Source organism: Oncorhynchus tshawytscha, linkage group LG33 (genome assembly GCF_018296145.1).
Source record: "Oncorhynchus tshawytscha isolate Ot180627B linkage group LG33, Otsh_v2.0, whole genome shotgun sequence".
Lineage (NCBI taxonomy): Eukaryota > Metazoa > Chordata > Actinopteri > Salmoniformes > Salmonidae > Oncorhynchus > Oncorhynchus tshawytscha.
The window spans coordinates 43,261,387-43,273,886 of NC_056461.1; the positions used below are offsets into that span (position 1 = coordinate 43,261,387).

The window sequence follows — 12,500 nt, forward strand, 5'->3', positions numbered from 1 at the left end:
CCTGTTCCTAGACACTGTCTGTAACTCTCTTCCTGTTCCTAGACACTGTCTCTAACTCTCTTCCTGTTCCTAGACACTGTCTCTAACTCTCTTCCTGTTCCTAGACACTGTCTCTAACTCTCTTCCTGTTCCTAGACACTGTCTGTAAATCTCTTCATGTTCCTAGACACTGTCTGTAACTCTCTTCCTGTTCCTAGACACTGTCTCTAACTCTCTTCCTGTTCCTAGACACTGTCTGTAACTCTCTTCCTGTTCCTAGACACTGTCTCTAACTCTCTTCCTGTTCCTAGACACTGTCTCTAACTCTCTTCCTGTTCCTAGACACTGTTTCTAACTCTCTTCCTGTTCCTAGACACTGTCTCTAACTCTCTTCCTGTTCCTAGACACTGTCTGTAAATCTCTTCCTGTTCCTAGACAGTCTGTAACTCTCTTCCTGTTCCTAGACACTGTCTGTAACTCTCTTCCTGTTCCTAGACACTGTCTCTAACTCTGTTCCTGTTTAAATCAAATCAAATGTTATTTTATTTGTCCCATGCGCTGAATACAACAGCGTGGCATATGTGTGAAATCCTGACTTACAAGCCCTTAACCAACAATGTAGTTTTAAGATACCAAAAAATGTTTTAAGTAAGAAATAACATTCGCTAATAATTAAAGAGCAGCAGTAAAATATCAGTAGCGATGCTATATACAGGGGGTACCGGTACAGAGTCAATGTGGAGGCTATATACAGGGTATTACGGTACAGAGTCAATGTGGAGGCTATATACAGGGGGTACCAGTACAGAGTCAATGTGGAGGCTATATACAGGGTATTACGGTACAGAGTCAATGTGGTGGCTATATACAGGGTGTACCGGTACAGAGTCAATGTGGAGGCTATATACAGGGGTGGAGGCTACAGGGGTACGGTACAGAGTCAATGTGGAGGCTATATACAGGGGTACCGGTACAGAGTCAATGTGGAGGCTATATACAGGGGGTACCGGTACAGAGTCAATGTGGAGGCTATATACAGGGGGTACCGGTACAGAGTCAATGTGGAGGCTATATACAGGGGGTACCGGTACAGAGTCAATGTGGAGGCTATATACAGGGGTACCAGTACAGAGTCAATGTTGAGGCTATATACAGGGGTACCGGTACAGAGTCAATGTGGAGGCTATATACAGGGGGTACCGGTACAGAGTCAATGTGGAGGCTATATACAGGGGTACCAGTACAGAGTCAATGTGGAGGCTATATACAGGGGGTACCGGTACAGAGTCAATATGGAGGCTATATACAGGGGTACCGGTACAGAGTCAATGTGGTCAATGTGGAGGCTATATACAGGGTGGGGTACCGGTACAGAGTCAATGTGGAGGCTATATACAGGGGGGAGGCTACTGGTACAGAGTCAATGTGGAGGCTATATACAGGGGTACCGGTACAGAGTCAATGTGGAGGCTATATACAGGGGTACCGGTACAGAGTCAATGTGGAGGCTATATACAGGGGTACCAGTACAGAGTCAATGTGGAGGCTATATACAGGGGGTACCGGTACAGAGTCAATGTGGAGGCTATATACAGGGGGTACAGAGTCAATGTGGAGGCTATATACAGGGGTACCGGTACAGAGTCAATGTGGAGGCTATATACAGGGGGTACCGGTACAGAGTCAATGTGGAGGCTATATACAGGGGGTACTGGTACAGAGTCAATGTGGAGGCTATATACAGGGGTACCGGTACAGAGTCAATGTGGAGGCTATATACAGGGGGTACCGGTACAGAGTCAATGTGGAGGCTATATACAGGGGGTACCGGTACAGAGTCAATGTGGAGGCTATATACAGGGGGTACCAGGTACAGAGTCAATGTGGAGGCTATATACAGGGGGTACCGGTACAGAGTCAATGTGGAGGCTATATACAGGGGTGGTACCTATATACAGGTACAGAGTCAATGTGGAGGCTATATACAGGGGTACCGGTACAGAGTCAATGTGGAGGCTATATACAGGGGGTACCGGTACAGAGTCAATGTGGAGGCTATATACAGGGGGTACCGGTACAGAGTCAATGTGCGGGGGCACCGGTTAGTCAAGGTTATTGAGGTACATGTAGGTAGAGTTATTAAAGTGGCTATGTATATATAATAACAGAGAGAAGCAGCAGCGTAGAAGGAGTCTTATTGCTTCAGGGTAGAAGCTGTTTAGAAGCCTCTTGGACCTAGACTTGGTGCTCCGGTAGAGAACTCCAGCCACCCTATGACTAGGGTGGCTGGAGTCTTTGACAATTTTTAGGGCATTCCTCTGACACCACCCAGTATAGTTGTCCTGGATGGCAGGAAGCTTGGGCCGGTGATGTACTGGGCCGTATGCATTACCCTCTGTAGTGCCTTGCGGTCGGAGGCCTAGCAGGGTTGGAATGACTGCCAGTTGCCAGTTGGCTAGTGCATGCTCGGAGTACACTTCCTGGTAATCTGTCTGGCCCTGCGGCCTTGTGAATGTTGATCTGTTTATAGGTCTTACTCACATTGGCTGCGGAGAGCGTGATCACACAGTCATCCAGAACAACTGATGCTCTCGTGCATGTTTCAGTGTTACTTGCTTCGAAGCGAGCGTAGAAGTTATTTAGCTCATCTGGTAGGTTTGCGACACTGGGCAGCTCTCGGCTGTGCTTCCCTTTGTAGCCTGTAATATTTTACACGCCCTGCCTCATCCGACGAGCGTCAGAGCCGGTGTAGTAGGATTCGATCTTAGTCCTGTATTGATGCTTTGCCTGGTTGATGGTTTGTCGGAGGGCATATCAGGATTTCTTATAAGCTTCCGGGTTAGAGTCCCGCCCCTTGAAAGCGGCAGCTCTGCCCTTTATCTCAGTGTGAATGTTGCCTATAATCCATGGCTTCTGGTTGGGGTATGTACATACGGTCACTGTGGGGACGACGTCCTCAATGCACTTATTGATGAAGCAGAAAGTGACTGATGTGATGTACTCCTCAATGCCACCAGAAGAACATATTCCAGTCTGTTCTAACAAAACAGTGATGTAGTTTAGCATCTGCTTCATCTGACCACTTTTTTGTTGACCGAATCACTGGTGCTTCCTGCTTTCATTTTAGATTGTAAGCAGCAATCAGGAGGATATAATTATGGTCAGATTTGCGAAATGGAGGGCAGGGAAGAGCTTTGTACGTGTCTCTGTGTGTAGACTACATGCTATTCCAGACTACCTGTCTGTCCTGCTTGTGTTTAATATGCTAATCAGACTACCTGTCTGTCCTGCTTGTGTTTAATATGCTAATCAGACTACCTGTCTGTCCTGCTTGTGTTTAATATGCTTTAATCAGACTTGTCTGTCGTGCGTGTGTTTACTATAATCAGACTTTAATATGCTAATCAGACTACCTGTCTGTCCTGCTTGTGTTTAATATGCTAATCAGACTTTAATATGCTAATCAGACTACCTGTCTGTCCTGCTTGTGTTTAATATGCTAATCAGACTACCTGTCTGTCCTGCTTGTGTTTAATATGCTAATCAGACTACCTGTCTGTCCTGCTTGTGTTTAATATGCTAATCAGACTACCTGTCTGTCCTGCTTGTGTTTAATATGCTAATCAGACTACCTGTCTGTCCTGCTTGTGTTTAATATGCTAATCAGACTTTAATATGCTAATCAGACTACCTGTCTGTCCTGCTTGTGTTTACTATGCTAATCAGACTTTAATATGCTAATCAGACTACCTGTCTGTCCTGCGTGTGTTTAATATGCTAATCAGACTACCTGTGTGTCCTGCGTGTGTTTAATATTCAGTAAACTAGTTGAATCCTGCACATGAGCAAAAGCTTCAGTTTTTTGTAGCTATCAGGAATGGGTGCCAGATAACTCAGCAACACAGTCACTCCGAAGAAATAAGTTACCCATAAACCCTCATGGCTGATGACACGTTCAAAGAGATGGTAATGTGAGTAATTTTAGCACCATGAAGGATTAACGGGTACACTGTCAGACATAACACTAATACCGGCTCTGAACACACACACACACGCACGCACGCACGCACGCACGCACCCATAAACCCTCATGGCTGATGACACACACACACACACACACACACACACCGCACACACGCACACACACACACACACACGCGCACACACACGCGCGCACACGCGCGCGCGCGCACACACACACACACACACACACACACGTGCGCGCAAACGTGCACACACGCACGCACACACACACACACACCAGCATTTCGCTACAACACCTGCTAAATATGTGAATGTGACCAATTCATTTGATTTTTACACTGTTTACTGTTATTAATGATCATGTTAAGGTCTTACACATCTTCCCTATCGGCCTATCGACAGCGAGAGAGGGAGTGAGAGGGAGGGACTTAATGCTAAGTGATAAACCACAAACAAAATCTCACGGTTTGACCAATTTGATTCCGACGTTTATCCATGTTTCTCCAAATGTTAAATGTAATGTTGTTTTTGACACCCTGGGATAGCGTTTAACACATTAAGTTTAGACATTCATACTGAATGTTTTCAGTTAGGGGTTAAGGTTTGGAAAATAGTTAATACATTAAGTTTAGACATTCATACTGAATGTTTTCAGTTAGGGTTTAAGGTTTGGAAAATAGTTCATACATTAAGTTTAGACATTCATACTGAATGTTTTCAGTTAGGGTTTAAGGTTTGGAAAATAGTTAATACATTAAGTTTAGACATTTGTCCTGAATGGTTCAGTTAGGGTTTAAGGTTTGGAAAATAGTTAATACAGTAAGTTTAGACATTTGTCCTGAATGGTTCAGTTGGGGGATAAGGTTTGATATTCATACTGAGTGGTTCAGTTAGGGGTTAAGGTTTGGAATAGAGTTTAACACATTAAGTTAAGACATTCATACTGAATGGTTCAGGTAGAGGTTAATGTTTGGAATAGAGTTTAACACAAAGCAATCTAACATGACTGCCTAGTACTGGGATTGAACACACGACCCTGGGCGCTGGAGCTTGCGGCTTACGTCCGTCCCACCATCCACACAGTGCGTTCCAAAAGTATTCATACCCCTTGACTTATTCCACATTTTGTTGTGCTACAACCTGAATTCAAAATGGATAAAAAATATACAGTACCAGTCAGCAGTTTGGACACACCTACTCATTCAAGTGTTTTTCTATATTTTTTACAATTTTCTACACATTGTAGAATAGTAGTGAAGTCATCAAAACTACAAAATTACGCATATGGAATCATGTAGTAACCAAAAAAGTGTTAAAAAAATCATAATAGATTTTAGATTCTTCAAATTAGCCACCTGTCACGTTCGTCGTTGGAAGCATTCTCGGACCAGCGTGGTCTTGGTTCCACGTCTTATACTCTGAAGTAAGTGAACCGCAAAACAATACAATAAAGAAATAACAAAACGTGACTACGTGGTGCAACATGCACAAAACACAAAATAATATCCCACAAACACAGGTGGGGAAAAAGGCTACTTAAATATGATCCCCAATTAGAGGCAACGATTACCAGCTGTCTCTAATTGGGAACCAAACCAAAACACCAACATAGAAATTTGGGGTGGTACACTGGAGGCCTGATACGTGGGGCCGGTACAAGTGGCACCGGATTGGTGACACGCACTTCAGGGCGAGTGCGGGGAGGAGACACAGGACGTATCGGACTGGGGACACGCTCTTCAGGGCGAGTGCGGGGAGGAGACACAGGACATATCGGACTGGGGACACGCACTTCAGGGCGAGTGCGAGGAGGAGACACAGGATGTACCGGACTGGGGACACGCACTTCAGGGCGAGTGCGAGGAGGAGACACAGGATGTACCGGACTGGGGACACGCACTTCAGGGCGAGTGCGAGGAGGAGACACAGGACGTACAGGACTGGGGAGGCACACTGAAGGCCAGAAGCGTGGAGCCGGAACAGGTTGCACCAGCCTGCTAACCGGATGCTCTGGTCGGATGTTGAGCAGAACACACTTGCACAGCATCTCTCTCATCTCTTTCTCTCTTCCAACTTCTCCATTGCTTCCTTAACAGTCTCTGGCTCTTCCCGCGGCTCCTCCGCCAACTCCATCTGCCCCCCCCCCCAAAAAAAAAAATGTTTTATTGGGGTTCCTGTGGCCATGGTCTGATGACAACGCTCCTCCAGAGTTTGCCATTTGGGCTCTGGCACTCTCCTCGGCTTGACCGGCCACTGTACCCCCCCACAAAAAAAAAAAATCTTGGGGTTGTCCTTGGGATTTCTGGCCGCGAACCCGGCGTCATCGCTGTCCTCCATCCTTAACTTCCGTCTGCCGCCAAGGAAGGGTTTCGCCTCCTCCCATGACTTCTTCACCTGGTGAACACGCTGCTTGGTCCTGGTTTGGTGGGATATTCTGTCACGTTCGTCGTTGGAACTCGGACCAGCGTGATCTGGGTTCCACATCTTATTTATTGAAGTAAGTGAACCGCAAAACAAAACAATAAAGAATACCCCCTCGTCACGCCCTGACCTACTACACCATAGACAAACAAGGGCTCTCTATGGTCAGGGTGTGACATCACCCTTTTCCTTGATGACAGCTGTGCACACTCTGCATTCTCTCAACCAGCTTCAATTAACAGATGTGCCTTGTTAAAAGTTCATTTGTGGAATTTCTTCCCTTCTTAATGCGTTTGAGCCAATCACTTGTGTTGTGACAAGGTAGGGGGGGTATACAGAAGATAGCCCTATTTGGTAAAAGACGAAGTCCATATTATGGGAAGAACATCTCAAATAACCAAAGCGAAACGAAACTCCATCATTACTTTAAGACATGAAGTTCAGTCAATGAGGAAAATTTCAAAAACTTTTGAAACTGGCTCTCATGGGGACCACGACAGGAAAGGAAGACCCAACCTTTTCTGCAGAGGATAATCTCTTCTGGAGCTTCCAAGCGTGTTGTACGCCGAGATGTCCAAGATGTTGAAGAATATCACAAGATGCCAGCGTAGGGTTCTTCTTTGGCAGCTGTAGCCAGTCACCAGCTTGTCTAAATGGTCCACTCCTCCTTTTATGGCGTCCATTATGATTTCTTTTTTTTTTATGTTCTTGGCCACAGATTCTCCCATCCCTATACAGCGTACTCGAGTACCCCATTTGTGCCTTTCTTTGGCACGTAGGACACTGGGGACGTGTCGGCCGTGAACACAAACTTAGAGGAATTGAAAGGCCTATTCCGTGTATTCAACAGCTGAGGTGGGAGCTCTGGCTAGTTTTTTCGTAATATTTATATTATCGTCAGCTTCCTCTTGAGGAACTCCTGTCCCAGCTTGTGCCAAGTAAAAAAGTTAAAAAGTTATCACGTGATGTTGTGGCCACGGACTCCCTGTGTCACGTCCAGAACAACCCGTATCCCTTGGTCCTTCTCAGGAGCTCCTCCATCTGGCTTCCCTGTATACACTTGCAAGTTCCACACATATGATGAAGCAGCATCACAGGCAGCCCAGATCTTGATTCCATATTTTGCAGGTTTAGACGGTATGTACTGTCTGAATGGGCAGCAGCCCATATATGGCATAAGCTGCTCATCAACAGTAACGTTGGGCCCAGGGTTGTAAAACAGGGGAAGACGGTCCACCCACTTGTTCCACACTGACCTGATGTCACGTTCTGACCTTAGTTCCTTTGTTATGTCTTTGTTTTAGTATGGTCAGGGCGTGAGTTGGGTGGGAAGTCTATGTTCTTTTTCTATGATTTGGTATTTCTGTGTTTGGCCTGGTATGGTTCTCAATCAGAGGCAGCTGTCGTTGTCCCTGATTGAGAACCATACTTAGGCAGCCTGTTCTCCCCTTGAGTTGTGGGTGATTATACGTTCTGTTTAGTGTGTTTTACAACCTGACGGAGCTGGTTCGGTTGTGCTTTTTGTTTCTTTGTTTGATGTTGTTCAGTTTAAATAAATAATATGCTGTGCTTTGGTCCTCACTTCTTCCACCGACGACCGTTACACCTGATTGCAGCTAGCTTGTCTCTCTGCACTGACCCGATTGCAGCTAGCTTGTCTCTCTGCACTGACCTCATTGCAGCTAGCTTGTCTCTCTGCACTGACCTGATTGCAGCTAGCTTGTCTCTCTGCACTGACCTCATTGCAGCTAGCTTGTCTCTCTGCACTGACCTGATTGCAGCTAGCTTGTCTCTCTGCACTGACCTGATTGCAGCTAGCTTGTCTCTCTGCACTGACCTCAGCTCTTGTCTCTCTGCACTGACCTGATTGCAGCTAGCTTGTCTCTCTGCACTGACCTGATTGCAGCTAGCTTGTCTCTCTGCACTGACCTGATTGCAGCTAGCTTGTCTCTCTGCACTGACCCGATTGCAGCTAGCTTGTCTCTCTGCACTGACCTGATTGCAGCTAGCTTGTCTCTCTGCACTGACCTGATTGCAGCTAGCTTGTCTCTCTGCACTGACCTGATTGCAGCTAGCTTGTCTCTCTGCACTGACCTGATTGCAGCTTGTCTCTCTGCACTGCTTGTCTCTCTGCACTGACCTGATTGCAGCTAGCTTGTCTCTCTATACTGACCCCATTGCAGCTAGCTTGTCTCTCTGCACTGACCCGATTGCAGCTAGCTTGTCTCTCTGCACTGACCTGATTGCAGCTAGCTTGTCTCTCTGCACTGACCCGATTGCAGCTAGCTTGTCTCTCTGCACTGACCTGATTGCAGCTAGCTTGTCTCTCTATACTGACCCCATTGCAGCTAGCTTGTCTCTCTGCACTGACCCGATTGCAGCTAGCTTGTCTCTCTGCACTGACCTGATTGCAGCTAGCTTGTCTCTCTGCACTGACCCGATTGCAGCTAGCTTGTCTCTCTGCACTGACCTGATTGCAGCTGGCTTGTCTCTCTGCACTGACCTGATTGCAGCTAGCTTGTCTCTCTGCACTGACCCGATTGCAGCTAGCTTGTCTCTCTGCACTGACCTGATTGCAGCTAGCTTGTCTCTCTGCACTGACCTGATTTCAGCTAGCTTGTCTCTCTGCACTGACCTGATTGCAGTCCGGATGGTGTCTGGGATGAACAGTTCAAAATAATTCATGTCCTGCACATGGTTAAATTTTTTACATGTTTTCACCTACACACACACTTTTCCACGCTTTTATTACCCGGGTCCAGTGGACATATGTAATGTAAATGTGTAAGGGGGTGCACAATGAAAATGTGTTCTTTCAGATTTTTCAGAAGGCCAATAAGTCTCAGGTTTAAAAAAATAATATTAATTGTATCATTTTACTTTTTTTGTAAAATTTGAAAATGGGTCCCACAGACCCAGAACGCCACACGAGTTAAAAAACATAATTCCGCTTTTGACATTATGTGAATGGAATTGAATCAATTTTAAATTCAGGCTGTAACATGGTAATACTATGGTAATACTATGGTAATACTATGGTAATACTATGGTAATACTATGGTAATACTATGGTAATACTATGGTAATACTATGGTAATACTATGGTAATACTATGGTAATATTATGGTAATACCATGGTAATACTATGGTAATACTATGGTAATATTATGGTAATACTGTGGTAATACTATGGTAATACTATGTTAATACCTTCTGAAGGCACTGTACATGTTAATACTATGTTAATACCTTCTGAAGACACTGTATATGGTAATACTATGATAATACCTTCTGAAGACACTGTACATGTTAATACTATGTTAATACCTTCTGAAGGTACTGTACATGGTAATACTATGGTAATACCTTCTGAAGGTACTGTACATGATAATACCTTCTGAAGACACTGTACATGGTAATAATATGATAATACCTTCTGAAGCTACTGTACATGATAATACTATGTTAATACCTTCTGAAGGTACTGTACATGTTAATACTATGATAATACTATGTTAATACTATGTTAATACTGTACATGGTAATACTGTGATAATACTATGTTAATACTGTACATGGTAATACCTTCTGAAGGTACTGTACATGATAATACCTTCTGAAGACACTGTACATGGTAATAATATGGTAATACCTTCTGAAGGTACTGTACATGGTAATACTATGATCATACCTTCTGAAGACACTGTACATGGTAATACCTTCTGAAGGCACTGTACATGGTAATACTATGTTAATACCTTCTGAAGGTACTGTACATGTTAATACTATGATAATACTATGTTAATACTATGTTAATACTGTACATGGTAATACCTTCTGAAGGCACTGTACATGATAATACCTTCTGAAGGCACTGTACATGGTAATACTATGTTAATACCTTCTGAAGGTACTGTACATGTTAATACTATGATAATACTATGTTAATACTATGTTAATACTGTACATGGTAATACTGTGATAATACTATGTTAATACTGTACATGGTAATACCTTATGAAGGCACTGTACATGATAATACTACGATAATACTATGTTAATACTGTACATGGTAATACTATGATAATACTATGTTAATACTGTACATGGTAATACTATGATAATACTATGTTAATACTGTACATGGTAATACTATGATAATACCTTCTGAAGATACTGTACATGGTAATACTATGTTAATACCTTCTGAAGACACTGTACATGGTAATACTATGGCAATACTATGTTAATACTGTACATGGTAATACCTTATGAAGGCACTGTACATGATAATACCTTCTGAAGGTACTGTACATGGTAATACTATGATCATACCTTCTGAAGACACTGTACATGGTAATACCTTCTGAAGGCACTGTACATGGTAATACTATGTTAATACCTTCTGAAGGTACTGTACATGTTAATACTATGATAATACTATGTTAATACTGTACATGGTAATACTATGATAGTACTATGTTAATACTGTACATGGTAATACTATGATAATACTATGTTAATACTGTACATGATAATACTATGTTAATACCTTCTGAAGGTACTGTACATGGTAATACTATGGTAATACCTCCTGAAGGCACTGTACATGGTAATACTATGTTAATACCTTCTGAAGGTACTGTACATGGTAATACTATGTTAATACCTTCTGAAAGTACTGTACATGGTAATACTATGATAATACCTTCTGAAGGCACTGTACATGGTAATACTATGATAATACCTTCTGAAGGTACTGTACATGGTAATACTATGTTAATACCTTCTGAAGGTACTGTACATGGTAATACTATGTTAATACCTTCTGAAAGTACTGTACATGGTAATACCTTCTGAAGACACTGTACATGTTAATACTATGATAATACCTTCTGAAGGCACTGTACATGGTAATACTATGGTAAAACTATGGTAATACTATGTTAATACCTTCTGAAGGTACTGTACATGGTAATACCTTCTGAAGGCACTGTACATGTTAATACTATGGTAATACCTTCTGAAGGTACTGTACATGGTAATACTATGATAATACCTTCTGAAGGTACTGTACATGGTAATACTATGTTAATACCTTCTGAAGGTACTGTACATGGTAATACTATGTTAATACCTTCTGAAAGTACTGTACATGGTAATACTATGATAATACCTTCTGAAGGCACTGTACATGGTAATACCTTCTGATAACTGTAATATACTGTAATATACTGTAATATACTGTAATATACTGTAATATACTGTAATATACTGTAATATACTTATTTACCTTAACATGCAGCGATATGTACATGTATATTTAGATGGACTTCTGTCAGGGAGAGGCGTTTGAGTGTGTGTGTCCGTGCATGTGTGTGTGTGTCCGTGCATGTGTGTGTGTCCGTGCATGTGTGTGTGTACGTGCATGTGTGTGTGTGTCCTGCATGTGTGTGTGTGTCCGTGCATGTGTGTGTGTGTCCGTGCATGTGTGTGATGTGTCCGTGCATGTGTGTGTGTGTTCCGTGCATGTGTGTGTGTGTCCGTGCATGTGTGTGTGTGTCCGTGCATGTGTGTGTGTGTCCGTGCATGTGTGTGTGTCCGTGCATGTGTGTGTGTGTGTGTGTGTGTTTTCATGTCTTCATGCCTGTTGTTCAAGGACATTTTCACAAAGTCGTTTTTAAAGTCTTGTTCATCCAAATACCAGCAAACCAAATTAATTCAGCTCACATAAACACACACATTTTCCCCAAGTCTAATCACAGTAGATATGTGGTTACAATCCAGAAGATAAATTAAACTGTTAAATCAAGCAGTAACATTATTATCTCTTTCTTTTCCTCTCCTCTCCTTTCCTCTCCTCTTCTCTTCTCTTCTCTCCTCTTCTCTTCTCTTCTCCTCTTCTCTTCTCTTCTCTTCTCTTCTCTTTTCCTCTCCTCCTCTCCTCTCCTCTCCTCTCTTCTCTCTTTCCTCCTCTCCTCTCTCTCTCTCCTCTCATCCTCATCTCCTCTCCTCTCCTCTCCCTCCTGTCTCCCTCCACCCCCTCACCCCCTCTCCCTCCTCTCTCCCCCCTCCTCTCCCCCACTCCACTCTCCCCCAACCCCCTTCCCCCCTCC

At 43.4% G+C, this 12,500-nt stretch overlaps 1 pseudogene; it reads left to right on the top strand.

Moving 5' to 3' along the window:
• Positions 1–12,500, top strand: part of LOC112230722 — a 238,180-nt pseudogene that overhangs the window by 154,110 nt on the left and 71,570 nt on the right.